At 46.1% G+C, this 16,105-nt stretch overlaps 1 long non-coding RNA gene across 1 annotated transcript; it reads right to left on the bottom strand.

Moving 5' to 3' along the window:
- Positions 1-7,409: 7,409 nt before the first annotated feature.
- Positions 7,410-15,186, bottom strand: LOC114109530 (uncharacterized). The gene is made up of 2 exons (XR_003586196.3): positions 15,135-15,186; positions 7,410-8,404 (listed from the first exon to the last, which is right to left on the bottom strand). It is a non-coding gene; the product is annotated as an uncharacterized LOC114109530 (long non-coding RNA).
- Positions 15,187-16,105: the final 919 nt, after the last annotated feature.

Below are 16,105 nucleotides of genomic sequence, written 5' to 3'. Positions count from 1 at the left end.
CATACAGTAGGTGCTCAAATGTCACTATTATTAGCATATTATCCATCATATTGGATAAAATAGTAAGGGAAGGGAAACACAGATTTGTGTCCTGATGCTGGTTTCAGCGATGACTCACTGTGGGACTCTGGGCTCACCACACCTGGACCTGTGCCTGGATCATTTCTCATATCTTTCTCAGCACTGCCCTGAGACCAAAATGGGATGTTCATGAGGATGTACTCTGCATGAATGGAAGGATTGTTTCTGAAACACTTATCATTGTCCTTTAGGAACCAAGATAAAAAGTCTATATAGTCAATCAAAGCTATAGTTTTTCCAGGAGTCATGTACAGATGTGAGAGTTGAACAGTAAAGAAGGGCGAGCACTGAAGAATTTGATGCTTTTGAATTGTGGTGCTGCAGCAGACTCTTGAGAGTCCCTTGGACAGCAAGGAGATCAAACCGGTCGATCTTAAAGGTGATTCGCCCTGACTATTCACTGAAAGGACTGATGCTGAAGCTGAAGCTCCAATACTATGGCCACCTGATGTGAAGAGCTGACTCAGAAAATATGTTGATGCTGGGAAAGATCAAAGGCGGGAGGAGAAGAGGGTAGCAGAGGCTGAGATGGTTGTATGACCTCATCAACTCAATGGACATGAGTCTGAGCAAACTCCAAGAGACGGTGAAGGGCAGGGAAGCCTGGCATGCTGCCGTCCACGGGGTCGCAAAGAGTCAGACATGACTGAACAACAAAAACGAAAAGAACAAAGGTATACTCATTTCTAGTATAGTCTTTCCTACTTCTGGGCAAAGGAGAGTATGAGTTCTGGGGAAGCCATGTTGAGACCAGGCCATCTTAGAAGTTCTCCAAAACAATCATTAATCAGAGCCATTTAAAAAATAAGTAATCCATTCTCACTGCAAAACACCCGAAAGAGATAAAAGAGAAAGCCATCAAAGTCATATTGCTCCCTCTGTCTCCTGCAGGCTCCTAGTTTACCTTCCATGAGGCAACCACTGTAACCAGTTTCTTCTTCCAGAGACACTTCGTATGTCGACACGCATCTACACATACATATACACACTGTACATGCAGGCACACACACACAGGCATACATTTCAACAGGAACATGCTGTGCTCACTGATCGGTGTCTTTTTCTCAACAGTGTATTTCTTGTATCAATATGTAAAGAGCTGCCCCATTCTTTTCAACAACTGTGTAGCATTCCCTAATATGGATATAATACTGCATCCTTTACAATCTTGACCGGATTGTAAATCGTTTCCAACACAGGATGCTCTGCTAGATACATACATGAGGGCAGAGTGGTGGTAAAGTCACTAAGTCATGTCCAACTCTTGCAACCCCCTGGACTTACCCTGCCAGGCTCCTCTGTCCATGGGATTCTCCAGGCAAGAATACTGGATTGGGTTGGCATTTCCTTCTCCAGGGGATCTTCCCAACCCAGGAACTGAACCCGGGTCTCCTGCGTTGCAAGCAGATTCTTTACCGACTGAGCTACGAGGGAAGCCCACATGTGAGTATATTTGAGATAAATACAGAGAAGCTCAAAAGGTAAAAACATTTTACATTTTAAAAGGTATTGCCAAACTGCACTCCATAGAGACTGCACTCAAATTACATTCCCAGCAGCAATGGAGGACAAAGCGTACGTCTGTACTTTGTCGCCAGGGCAGCATGTATTATTAATGCGATAGGGACCCAGAACGATGAGTCATCATGGGTTTAACCGCTATTTCCCTCATAAATAAAATCGAATGCCATTTTGTCTGTTTGAGAACTGTTTCCTTTACTATGATTTCTCCCTCCACGTCTTTTGTCTGTTTTCCTGTTGGGAAATTAGTTTTCCTATGAACTTGAATTTATCAGTCTTTCCTTTATGGCTTTTTTCAGTCTTAGGGAGGATTTCCCTATTTAATTTTTAAAATTTTATATATTTTTCTAAAACGCTTAATTCCCATTTGTAACATCTAAATTTTAATCAATCTGTACATTTCTGTGTATATAATATGAAGAATGGGAATCCAGTTTTTTCCCAGATGATTATCAAGGTGACCCTAAGCCATTTACTCTGTACCCCTATTTGCTCCCCCTATGTCCTGGATGTGTTTGAGCTGCACGTGTGTATAAAAGGGCTTCCTATTCTGTTTTAGTCATCTGTTTTTCTAGCCATGCACCAACATCATATTGTTTTAACTTTTGTAGCTTTAGAATATGTTTTGATATCTGACAGAGATAGTTCCCCCACTTTTTTTTTAATTTAAATTTTTATTTTTACTTTATTTCACTTTTTTTTTTTAAATCAATGTTCCTGGACACTCTTTTTTTTTTTTTTTCACATGATGCTTACAAACAATTTATCTGGTTAAGAGATTGTTAGAAATTGCATTACATTTATGGATTAACATTTATGAAATTGAGTTACTCTGCTCATGAAAAGACCATGCTTTTTTCAAGTAGAGTTCTTTATGAAATGAAGGTAAATAAAAATCAGTCTTTATGTGTCTAGGATGTCATAATCCTAATAGAGAGTTTTATTCAGGCCCATTTATTTCAAAATGATTCTTTGTCTTAGATGCTGTTTCCATTATTATAGAAAAAGATACTCCATCACTTACACAAACTGTCTCCAAATGTCACATTTGCACACCAAGGGCAGAACCAAGACAAAATGAGTCACCCACATGTGGAATGCTTCTCTTTAATAATGCATCAATCTCCAAATGCTCTAAAATTAGGTATGCCTGCCCAACCCAAAACACAGCTTAGTTCCATGCTCTCATCTCTAATACCGGCTGATACATCACTCAACAAGAAAACATCTAAAGTTATTTCATTTGGAACTGCTTCAGAAAATAAGCATTATTGACTAATACCCTACAGTTAACTTTGAAAGATAAATTTCTTTGAGAACTGGTGGTCTCAGAAATTTTCATTATTGAATATTCACACTATCTGGCAATTTAATAGTATAATTTTAACCAATTGCCATCAACTTCCTAGATAAAGAAGGAGATCACCCACTGACTATTAGCTGCTTTTTCTAATGTCACACTGAGGGTCTATCAATGAGTTGAGAGTAAAAGAGGAAACATACGGCGTTATCACACTAGTGAGCTAACTCACCCAGCACGCTTCCCAGAAAATGTTGTTCCTGAAACAGTTTGTTAGTTCTGGGTTCACTGCTTGCTTATCAGCTGTTACCTCCCTGATACAGTTGGCCTTCTGTGTCCATGGGTTCTGCATCTGCAGATTCAAACAACCCTAGATTGAACACTGTTTGATCCGCAGAACTTGGATTATCAGACACAGAACCCACGGATACCAAGGGCCAGCTATAAGACACTTGAGCATCTGTGGCCACTGGCATCCCCAGAGGGTCCTTAAATCAACCCCTGATGGATCCCAAGGGACAGCGGTACACAGTTCCAAGGTGGGCCTGAAGCTAACTAACTAAAGTCCCCAAATTAGGCTCCTATTCTCGCTACTAATCTGTAGTTTGATGTGGCAGAGGGAAAAGGGATGGACATTGTTAGAGATAATAGTCTCCTCAATCTGAAGCCTGTCCCTAAACCCTTTAGCCTTGAACAAGTTATTGAAATATGTGTTTCTGACAATGTGGTCCATGAACCACATGCAACAGAATCTCCTGGGTGTTTTTTTAAAATGTGTATTCCTGGGCCTCATTCCTAACACCACCATGGGGTGGTCAAGTCATCTTCATCAGCAGCAAACTTCTCAGGAGATTCTTATGCATGCATATTGTTACAATTTTTTTTTTGCTCACCTGTAAAATGTCACACAGGTCAAACTTTATCACAGGGCAGTTTTGAGGGTTTCAGATAATTATATGTGCAAAGCACCGGCACAGAGAAGTAACTGAACGACACTGGTTGCCTTCCTCTCCTTTCCTTCTGGTCTATCAAATAATAAGGAAAACTGGAGACAAATATAGTATTCTACTGTAAAGTTTTGCTTTGTTCTTTACTAGGAAAGCATGGGGCTGCTATTCTCTTCTTAGAACTGAATAAATCTTGGGCTTCCCTAGTGGCTCAGACGGTAAAGAAACCACCTGCAATGCGGGAGACCAGAGTTCCGTCCTTGGGTTGAGAAAGTCCTCTGGAGTAGGGAATGGCTGCCCACTCCAATATTATTGCATGGAGATTTCCATGGAAATAAATCTCAGTTACCTAAAACTGTTGCTGCTGCTGCTAAGTCGCTTCAGTCGTGTCCGACTCTGTGCGACCCCATAGCCGGCAGCCCACCAGGCTCCTCCATCCCTGGGACTCTCCAGGCAAGAATACTGGAGTGGGTTGCCATTTCCTTCTCTAATGCATGCAAGTGAAAAGTGAAAGTGAAGTTGCTCAAGTCGTGCCCGACTCTTAGTGACCCCATGGACTGCAGTCTACCAGGCTCCTCCGTCCATGGGGTTTTCCAGGCAAGAGTACTGGAGTGGGGTGCCATTGCCTTTTCCATACCTAAAACTAGAGCTCAGAATTTTTCATGGAAAGCATTTAATTGATGTTATAGATCTAAACTTCTCAGATGGCCACATAATTTTGAAATACTGATAGACAGCAACCTTCAATTTATTGCCTCTTAGCTCTAAGTTCATACTTCATTATCCGCTCTAGGAAAATGGATATGGGCCCCTTAAAATATTTCTCTACCAGATGGCATGATATTAAACTTTGTCAGTAGAGGGCACTGGAGAGAACTTACAGGAGGAACGGCTTTTCTTCCCGGTCTGGAGCGCTTGGTGGCCGAGCTCTGCAGTGGGCACTTTCTCTGGAACCCAACTCGGGTAGTGTGCCTGGCTTCCCAAGTGCATGGACGCCTTTAGCGTGGAATGCAAGCTTCCACTTCCACACAGTGGATTAACAGGAACCTGATTTACCTTTCTACCTTAAACAACTGGACAAAATATATGAGACAGTGGTTTTCAGTCACTGACTGGTAGACATCCCAGAAGAGTAATCTCTGAGAGAAGGGAGACAAATCAATGGCCAGCTTAGTGTTTGCGGTACGCTTGCGGCCAGAGGTACAGAGAAGGGGACCCTCAGAGCCCAGTGGACTTCCTGAGTGGCGGAATAAAGTTCAACATTTGGTGAGTCCAGAGCTGCTAAATTTCTCAGGGCAGGGTACTAGGGGACAGAGAGAGACTCAGGAAATCTTCAGAGAGTCTTCGTAAGCGCCTAACTATTGATGCAGGCATGCATGTGAAATAGCTACTGGTGTCAGAGGGGAAAACACTGAAAAGAAACAGGTGCAACACTCCCCCGGGACAGAAGTTATTTGCACCGCATTGGCTCTGTGAATACGTGTTGCACGGAGTGGAGTCACCTCTGCAGCGGGGCAAAGTGCAAAGGCCATTTTGCTCCCACTCTCTCAGCTCAGGCTGCAAAATCCCACCGACTGGGGGACTTAGGACACATCCATCCCTGAGGCTTCTGTAGGCTGGGAAGTCCAAGACCACGGTGCCAACAGCATCGGTACCCGGTGCGGACTCTCTTCCGGGTCTGCAGACCTTGCCTTCTCACTGGGTCCTCAGGTGGTAGAGAGTGAGTTCTGGTCTCTCCCTTCTTTTTTTGTTTGTTTTTATATTTTTTAATTCACTTTTTTAAAATTATGCCTTTTAATTGAAGAATAATTTCTTTATAAAATTTCGTTGTTTCCTGTCAAACCTCAACATGAATCAGCCATAGGTGTACATATGTCCCCTCCCTCTTGAACTTCCCTCCTACCTCCCTCCCCATCCCACCCCTCTAGGTTGATACAGAGTCCCTGTTTGAGTTCCCTGAGTCATACAGCAAATTCCCGTCGGCTATCTATTTTACATATGGTAATGCAAGTTTCCATGTTACTCTCTCCATACATCTCACCCTCCCCTCCCCTCTCCCGTGTCCATAGTCTGTTCTCTATGTCTGTTTCTCCATTGCTGCCCTGTAAGTCATTCTTCAGTACCGGTTTTCTAGATTCCGTATATATGCGTTAGTATACAATATTTAACTTTCTCTTTCTGACTCACTTCACTCTGTATAATAGGCTCTAGGTTCGTCTACCTCATTAGAACTGATTCAACTGTGTTCCCTTTTTTGGCCGAGTAATAGTCCACTGTGTGTATCTACCACAGCTTCTTTATCCACTCATCTGTCGATGGACATCCAGGTTGCTTCCATGTTCTAGCTTGGAGGACAGTTGCTTTACAATATTGTGCTGGCTTCTGCCATACAACAATGTTCCTTCCCTCTTGAATCTCCCCCTCAACCCCAAACATATGGATTTGAGGGAGACACAGACACAGTCCCGCAGAGCTGCGGCCAGCCCCCTAGGGCACCTCCTTCTGGCTCCCCTTCTTTCTTGCTCCTGCTGCTGGTCCCTCACTCGTGTGCTGAGTGTGTCATTGTTGTCAAGTCACTTAGCCACGTCCAACTCTTTTGTGAGCCCATAAACTGTAACCCGCCAGGCTTCTCTGTGCATGGGATTTCCTAGGCAAGAGTACTGACGTGGGTTACTATTTTCTTCTCCAGGCGGTCTTCCAGACCTGGGGGTTAAACCCACATCTCTTGCTTTGGCAGGTGAATTCTTCACCGTCTGAGCCACCAGGGAAGCCCCTGCTCTGAGTTTACTCCTTGGTAAAGCAGTAGCACAAAGGGGAAATCCAGACAATGAGAAAGAATCCCAGCTAGGAATTTTATATTCCTTATTACATTACTCTAGAAAAAAATCACCATTTTATAGCATGGTAACTAGTAGTATTAGAGAAAGTTATTATGTTACAGTTTTTGTGATAAGCTAATTTGGGGCTAAATGGCAATGTAGAAGCAAAATCTAATGGAAAACACTCTGGCTTTCTTTTTGTTAACATGTGTATCACTGAGCGGTAAGGCTCTATTGCCCACTTGTCCATACCTCCTAATTACAGGAGAGGTAGGCAGTAGCCATTGAACTACCTCCTGAGTGCTGGCCTTGCAAATCGAAACCTATAAAGCAATGATAAATGTTACATTTTGTAACAGGGCAGGACAATAACTGAATTTAAAACAAAACTGACTAAAAAGCTTTTTTTTTTCACATTGCACCAAACCTATAATTCATTAGCACACCATTTCTCACTTCCCATAAGAAACCAAAAATACTGATGATGTATATTACATGTCAGCATTCAACAAAATCATCTAAGAACCATACATTTGAATGTGTGCAGAAATTTTGTATCTTTTCTTGCATGAGAAGGTGCTTTCCCCTTTTGGAGGAGTTATGCTTTAGATGGATTTTGCCAACACTGACTCTGAACTCAACACTTTCTGGGGTGTTTCAGAATTTATGTCCCACTTCACATTTTTCAGCCCCATTATTTCTTTATAAGCTTTGCCACTGGGAAGTAACCAAAAAAAGAAGGAACAAGAAAAAAACATTTATTTTTTTCCTTACCCAAGAATCTTAAAAGTCGAGTAAGAAAAATGAAATGACCAACAATGACTCCCAAGGGGACTCTGAGAAACAGGGAAGATTCATGGGGGTTTCTTAATGCAAGAGCTTTTCCTCTCTGTATTCACAGCCCATGAGGACGTCAGCACCCACGGTCTGGAGGATGCGGGGGTCTGAGCTGTGCTTACACTCCTGTGGAGACAGCTAATGGGATCGGGCATCTGCCCAGAGCCCAGGGGAACACACCATGCCGTCCCCCCTAGTGCAAGCGCCACCAAAGGTTCTCCACACCCCCGCCAACTGGCTTAACTGCCCCGAAACAGGATCCAAGTCAACACTGGTTGAGTGTCAAGGACACGGCAGAATATATTCCATCACTGTTTCCCTGAGAGACGATCCACAAACAAAGATGCGCCCTGCAGGGGAAGATGTCGGGGCAATCGCACTGCAGCGCTGAGAGCACTCTGCACGATGACCGCCGCACTCTGCCTTGACTGAGCCAGCTGCTGTCTGTGCGTGCCCCTGCCCAGATTCTCCTGCTGAAAGCCTGACCTCCCACGTGATGGAATGAGGAGGCGGGGCCTTTGGGGGGCGATCAGGTCGTGAAGGTGGAGCCCTCCTGAACGGAATCAGTGCTGTCAGGGAACAGGCCCTTCTTCCTTGGGAGGACCGAGGAGAAACCTGAGGCCCAGGAGAGCCCCGGTCCAGCTGCGCCGGTACCCTGATCTCAGACTTCCAGCCTCCAGAACGGGGAGCAGCAAGTCTCGGCTGTTTACAAGCTCCCTGGTCTGCGGCGTTTTGTTGTAGCAGCTGGAGCAGATGAAGACGGAGCATGTAACGGCGAGGGCAGAACGAAGACGGACGCTTGGATCACGGAGCATTTGTAATCCAGGGCGGCAAACTGCAAAACAAATCACCCTCGCAGTCTTGTAACAATATAAATCCATTACTGAAGACCATGGGAGCTGAGGAAAAGAGGGAGAGAAGCCAAGAAGGAGTGTGTTACAGCTAGGAAGAGAGGTGTCCAGGCAAGCAGGGTACTGCGAATTTATCACATTGGCCCAGGGACCAGCAGGTGGATGGGAAACGCAGGGCTAAATTTACTTTTAAGAAAAAAATCATTTCCATACAGTTAACCTTTTGTTTAAGCATGATATATAAGTGAAAAAAAAAAACCACACCCAAGACTCCGCTTCATCATGAAAAGCTGCTGGTAGAATAGCCTGAAGAGTGAGCAGTACAAAATCTGTCTCCACGTTCAGGGTTTGGAATTAGATTATACACACAGACATGCGGCCTTTCCCTTTAGCACAAGGGACCTCTTCTCTTTCGCGTTATTCGACCTTAATCTGAAAGTTCTACTGGCCTTTCATGAAAAGAAAAACCAGCCACAGAAGTCATTTGACAGAAGGTTGGCTATTTTCAGTGCTATTGTTATGACAACTCTGACTTCCAAAAGGATTATTAAGAAGGGGGTGGGGGCGGGGAGGGGGGAGGAAGGCCATCTCTGAAATCTACATCAAGTTGTTAAGGCAACAAGAACGAGATTAAATCTAGAAATGTTCGATCTGCCGCCCCCTCCCTCCCCCCTATTAACCACCCCGCATGTTCTCGATGGCCTTGCCAACTACTGAAATAAATCATCACTACATCTCTGCCACCCTGTCCCAGCAATCAAGGAGAAGTGTGGATCTGAAGAATGGGATGCTGTATGGATTTATGCGTAGGTTAGATTAGTATGTCTGTGGGCTCGGGTTCAATTCTGCAAACAGTTCATCACATTTCCCCCTTAAATTCTGTTTGTCAGATTTAACCAAGGAGGTGGTAATCCTTTAACTAGATTGAAAAAAAAAAAAAAAAAGGACATCAGGGGAAACTCTGGTGGCGTTTGTTAGGTTTCAGGAGGCAAAGACTGGAGGAGGGGCAGCCCAAAAGACAGGCAGCACTCACAGAAGCGCAGAGCTGAGAGGTTACGGAATGCATGAGTGTTCATAGAGACGCCCAGGAGAAGGGGAGGATAAGGCTTGAGAAATACCGAAGACATCTGACATCTTGAAGGGCCTTGCTGTGAACGGGGAAATGAGGAGCAGGCAGAGGGGAGCTTTCTTGGGAGGAAAGCAGCATCCGTGAGAAGGGGTGGGGCTGGCTGGAGCAGTGGCAGTTAACCGTCATGTCTGTAGTCGAGGAAACAGCCTCGAAAGGGTGAAGACTCTGACCTGAGGACGGCGCGGAGGGCAGAAAGGGGCCCGTGCCCATGGCAGGAGGATTCTCCGCAGCCGGGGAATGATGGTGATGGGAGCCGGGCTGGAGAGGAAGGAGGCAGGGGAAGGAAGGATGGCGGGAGAAGGAAGTTCAGAGTGAAGAACAGTTTAGGGCTGCAGGCGACGTGTTCTAGTTTAAGATGTGTTCAGCAGGCAGTGTGAAGAAGGCAAGGGCACCCCTTCCAGTGCTCTTGCCCGGAAAATTCCATGGACGCGGGAGCCTGGAAGGCTGCAGTCCATGGGGTCGCTAAGAGTCGGACACGACTGAGTGACTTCACTTTCACTTTTCACTTGCATGCATTGGAGAAGGAAATGGCAACCCACTCCAGTGTTCTTGCCTGGAGAATCCCAGGGACGGGGGAGCCTGGTGGGCTGCCGTCTATGGGGTCACTCAGAGTCAGACACGACTGAAGCGACTTGGCAGCAGCAGCAACAGGCAGTGAGAAATTCAGGTCGGGGGTGGGGGTGGGGGGCTCTCCAAAGAGATGAGGGCTGGAAACTCAAGGGTTATCATGACCCTGGAAGAGATGAGCCCCTGGCCGTGCGACGACGAGAGGAGAGAGAAGGGAGCCTCAGGTCCGACTTCAGCCTCCCATCCCCTCTCTAACTGGTGCTACTGTTGGTCTGGGGACAGCAGGACCTCACCCTGGTGAGCCAACTAGAAGGGGAACAGCTCACCCAAGACCGAGTGTGTCTCCCAAAGGCCGACGCGCTCTGCAGGATTCCAGCAGCCTGCAGGGGGATTTCCAGCAGTTTCCTCCCGGCGACATGGGAGCTAAGAGGTGCTGGAAAAGCCTCTAAGCTCACACACCTGCTGACCCAGTTTCTCTCTGCCTGCCAGAAGCTCTTCCGGCCTCAGGTGACAGGTCTGGAAGCCGCTTAGTAGAATGGATGGTGAGTCACGCGAACACACTTTCACATTAATTCAATTCTCCTCTGTTGGGCTTCTGCAAAACTAGCTTTTTCTTAAAGTGCTACATTTTATTTCACTAACAGGGACTCCGCTGGGTGGAGGAGGATGGCTGGTACCCGGGTGGACTTTCCCTAGAGGGCGGGGCTAGGCTTATAGGAGGCAGACGGAGGAAGGGCCCCTGGGAGCGAAGGTCACGTTTTCTCCAGAGCATTCTGCATTACTGAGGCCACTGGCTCCCACATCTGGGCAGATCACCTTGGGAAGCTCTTTACTTAAACAGATTCCTTAGACCAGCCAGCCCAACTCAATTAGAACCTCAGAAAAGAGCACCCAGGGATTCGATTTTCAACAGTCTCACCAGGCATCCTATCCAAAGACCCTTTCTTCAAGAACCACTGCCTTCAAGCATTCCGCTCATGCTCTGTAAGAAATATCCAGCCATTTTCAATAGTTGCACAAGAAAGAAATTTGCTTGGCAAGGCCTAAGAGAATGGGGGTGAGAGCTTGCTGATCAGAAAAAAAAGAAAAAGTTCTAAAATCATCCTTTGTTTTCGCTGTGATATTTATCTGTAATATCAAACCACACAAAACCTTTGCCTACGACCGCTGTCATTAGCAAAAGAACTTTGGATCAGAAGCGGCTGAGAAACTTCACAGACTGAGATGGTGCTACGGTTTGGCTCTGCAAAATTGATCTTAGCAGTTTTACCAGGGTGCTGCCTCTCAAAACCCTAGTCCATTCCTGACTGAGCTCTGGAGAAACACAAACTCTCAGGCTATGAGCTGTGCCTGCAGAGACTGGGGACCCCACACTGATGAAGAAGAACACACAGCATCCAGGTCAGAGCCGTAGATTCCCTCGAGACACCCAGCAGAAGAGGGCACCTCCTTCCCGCCCATCTCCAAACCCCAGAGATCCAGGATGCTCATGTCCCAGGAAAGAGAAGAGGGTCAACATCTCGGGGAGACCACCTCAGGAAGCAGTTCTCTTCCCTCCAGCAGCGAAACCAAACATCAAAACCCCAAACCAGCCTACTTTCCGGTGCCTCCCTCAGTGGCTGTCTCAACTTTTGTAACTCACAGCCCTCTGCTCCTGATGAAACCTTGGGAGACGCAGTGAAGAGTTTGGGCAGCGAGTGGGGAGATCCAGTGTCAGCTTTTCTTCTCCTCCTCTCTGCCTGTTTCCTCATCTCTGAATGGGAACGAGTGGTCCTGCTCGCTTAGCAAAGAGGGTTTGGAAGATCCGAAGGCTTCAGCAGGTCTGGCAAGGAACAGAGCAAGGGGCTGGAGACCAGGAGAATCTCTGCCCTGTCTTGGGGCTTCACGAGGTCAGCCCACCGCCCCTGCTCTCACTCTGTTCCTTCTCATACCTGTTGGGTTGCCAGGAGAGCTGTGGGCAGCCTTTGACTCTTGGAGACATAAGAAATTTCACAGCTCATCAGCAAAAGATCGTAGAGACCGTGTCTCCTTCCCCTGTCTAACTTTGGGTTTTTTAGATTTGGGTTTGTAGCTGTTAGTCACTCAGTCATGTCTGACTCTTTGCAACCCCATAGACTATAGCCCACCAGGCTCCTCTGTCCATGGGATTCTCCAGGCAAAATACTGGAGTGGGTTGCCATTCCCTTCTCCAGAGAACCTTCCTAACTTGCGTCTTCTGCATTGCAGGCAGATTGTTTTCCACTGAGCCACCATGGAAGTCTGTGTGTTCCAACATTTTGTCTCAGGGAACATAGCACAGATTCAGTTTTTACCAGGGTGAGACCCATCTGAATGTGAGTCTTGCCTTAGAGTGTTAGGGGCAAAGGAGTCAGGATTCCAGGCAAGGTCACCTTTCCCGGGAACACCTGGGAAGCCTCCCCAGGCCCAATGCCACCCCTGCTCAGGTCTGCACGGTGCCTGCTGGCTGGCCTGGTCTCCGCAGTCCTTGGGCTCCAATCACTGGTCCCCACCCTGCAACCAGCTCTGCCTGAGCCCAGCCAGAGTGTCTTCTCCTGCTACACACAGGAGGCAACAGGGCAAGGTCCTTCAGGCAAGCGCCAGCCCTTCCTGTTCACCTTTCTTGATGTCTTTTCCAAGAGACTCCAGCTCTTAGCTTCCAAAAGTGGCTTCTTTCAGATGCACAGTGCTTTCTGCCTTGTGCCCAGGTTCCAGGAGCTGCCACGTCACTTTGCCTGCCCAAATGGATCCTGAGGCTCTGCTCTTCCTTCTGCATACATTGCCAACTTCCATGGAATTCCCACAAGTGGAAGACTAGCCCCATTGCTTCATTTGCATCTCCCCCTGTTTAAAATTTTAAAAATACTGATGGAACTGCCTCTGTGCTACAGACTGACAATCATTCCTTTTTACGTAGAGTGTGCTGAGGACAGGGGAACTCCAGTCCGATGGAGCAAGGCGGTCTTGCCTTTGGCGCTTAACTTGCACACTCTACGTAAAAAGGTCAGAGAAATCAGAGACCCCACACAACAGTGGTGAGCGAGGTACAGGTTACAAAGCGATGAGAAGCCCTAACCTGTTCGAATGCCAAAACCTAAAATTTCACCCCCCTCCCTCAGCATCCTCAGAAGGGAGCATGGTTTGCTCCCTGGGGCCCTTGTTGTGGCTGCTGCATGGAGTAGGCCTTGAATCACAGAGCATCTGTTCTTGCATCTTCTTGCCTCACTGCTGGGATCTGTGGTCACCAGTCCCTGGGCAGATACTGCGACCAGAATGAACCCTTGCAGGCCCTGGCCCTGGCCATCGAGAAACCGCTCCTGCATCACTCATCCCCAGGGTTGGGTGGAAGCCGACAGATGCTCTCTCTCTCTTTACCCCATGCCAAGCTGACTTGGGCTCACAATCTTAGGGCTGTGTTAATACACGCAGACTCAGACACACACGTTTTTCCCAAGACCTGCCTCCCTGCCCCCCAGCTTCCACATCTTTAGAATTTCAGAAGCTGAGACTTTTCCCTTCTAACATTGAAAGCTAACCGCTTCTTGCCCTAGGACAAGTCATATTCCTCTTAGGAAAAGCTCAGCATTCTAATAGGTTTCATCCTGCTTTCCAAGGTAGACAGGTCTTTTACATCAGAGACAAACATCAGAAGGCCTGAAAGGATAGAGTAGAGTTTGGGTGACAGGGTATTAAAGGATGAGCTGGCTGAACTGAAGAAAACGACACCCTAAGATTACAGAGATCTGGCTTTCTGCTTTCCTTTCCTGGACAATTCAACTGAGAACTAGACGGTACCTGGCTATTTCCTGGAATGACGGACTTGGGAGGTTAGACAAAACCGTCTGGTGTCTCCATGTAAGCTACACACCGATGGAAAGGAATCTAAAGATCAAGACCTAGTTTTCCCTCTATTTTCCAAATTCTGAAACTCACACTCTGAAATTCAGTTTGAACATATTAACCTGGGCATCCCAGGCGGCGATAGTAGTAAAGAATCCTCCTACCAAGGCAAGAGACACAAGAGGTCCAGGTTTGGGTTAGGAAGATCCCCTTGAGTAGGGAATGTCAACCCACTCTAGTATTCTTGCCTGGAGAATTCCATGGACAGAGGAGCCTGGTGGGCTACAGTCCATGGGGCTGCAAACGGACAGACACAGCTGAGCACATATTAACCTAAATTCCATTTTCATACCCAAGGAAAGTTTGTTCTGTGAAACCATGGGAAAGAGGAGAGTTCTAATTGGACTTTCCAGAAACAGACCCTGAGATGAGGATTCAGGTGCAGATGACTCTTTGAGAAAGCGCTCCTGCAGGAGGCTGGTAGGGGCTTGGGGGTAGAACCAGGACAGGAAGGGAAGAGGGCAGTTAAGGCAAATGTGGGCAGGGTCCTGCAGGGAGCTTGGGAGCAGGGATCAGTCTGCAAGACGAGGGAGCTGGCGCTTTTATTCTTCTGTACCCACCTGCCCCTCAATGAGGCCACAAATCCCCCCAGCACTTCCTGCTTCCAGACTGTGTGGGCTGGGAAGCACCCTGTAACCAACAGACACACCAGAAAGAGTAGGGGTGATCTGAGCAAAGCCTTGACATCATTTGCCACAAAGAGCAGAGACTCTAGTTGGAGACTCGGCTCCCAACACCCAAAATTAGGCTACTTAACGCTCTGCACCCCTGATTCCTTACCTGTAAAATGGGGAATGTTATCATACCTGCTTTATTGGATTATTGTAAGGATGAAATAGACAACGTAGGAAGAACACATACTCAGCATTGAGAAAGATCAGCTATTGCAATTATTTAGAGGCAAGCATAACAGTAATTCCAACTGGGAATGTGGCTCTGGTTAGGTTTTGCAAAAAAAAAAAAAAAGAAAGAAAGAAAACCAAAAATATGTGTATCCAAAAGTCTCAGAGATCTCTGCCATCTCTCAGCAATTTGGCAATGGAATCTGACTTACCTGGAAATTATAGGTCTCCATTAGGTGAAATGAACATGGACAACCTCTATGAGGAGTTTTAAAAGCACCTTGAAAAGCAGAAACCCACTTGTTTGGATTGCACACAAAGCATTCCTTTAGCTAAAACTCACCTCTGGGTCTGTATGGTGCTTTCTGCCCTGTTCATCTCTCAAACACAATCATAAGGAGAGCTTTTAGTTCCGTAGGTTTGGAGCATCAACGTACTATTAGACTAGCCCACAATGAGCTAAGTTAGGAGCCACGAGGGAGCTGTTTTTGACATCTGAGTAGCACAAAATGTGATTTTTCTCTGGAGAAGAATGTTGAGAATTAGAGAGAATTAGTCATATTTCCAATGGGGATTTTAACAGTTGTGAAATTATGAAGAAGACCTGACTCAACAATTCCTGTATTGCAATATGTCACCTAGCTGTCTTGTTACTTAAAATTACATGATTTAGGAGACAGTGACTTTAAAAAGAACCCTACTGAGTCTGGAAAGAAAAGGCAGATATGCAGACAAAGCAAGGGAAAAGTATGAAACTGCTGAACATTTATGGAGCTAAGTTTAACAATTCTGGGCTCATTTAAGACATTTCTTTCTTAAATAGCACATTGAATAGGCATGTTTATCCTCTCAGTGAGTTATATGTTCAAAATGCACTCATTAAACAGTGTGGTTTTTTTTAAACCTACAATACTGACTCTGAACTGAATTTAACATGTTGCTAAATATTCAAATGGTTCACCCCTTTGACACTCTTTAAAGAGTTAAAGAAAATGAATAGACTCTTACTGGACAAAGATGAGTAAGCCAATTTATGACCACCCTTGTGCTATATTTTTCTAGCTTCTTCACTTTTCTGCTCCTCATTAACTCTCTTAAATGAGCTACAGCTAATGATCAGGTCCTGTCCTTTATACATGAAAATTAGGCCATTAGTGAGCTTGTGACTCTTGAGGTGTTTTCCAGGAGTGGTGAAGAATTTGAACTTTTTCAAGCACACTCTCTAAGTTTCCCTGGTCCTCAGAAAGCACATTTGCAAGATGGTTGGCCAGGGTTAGTGGGAAGTGAAGAGATTCTGGAAGAGATGATTCTAAT

The sequence above is a fragment of the Ovis aries genome, chromosome 20 (genome assembly GCF_016772045.2).
Source record: "Ovis aries strain OAR_USU_Benz2616 breed Rambouillet chromosome 20, ARS-UI_Ramb_v3.0, whole genome shotgun sequence".
Taxonomy (NCBI): Eukaryota; Metazoa; Chordata; class Mammalia; order Artiodactyla; family Bovidae; genus Ovis; species Ovis aries.
Note: the sequence above shows the minus strand (reverse complement) of the source record. Positions and strands in the feature narration are given on the sequence as shown.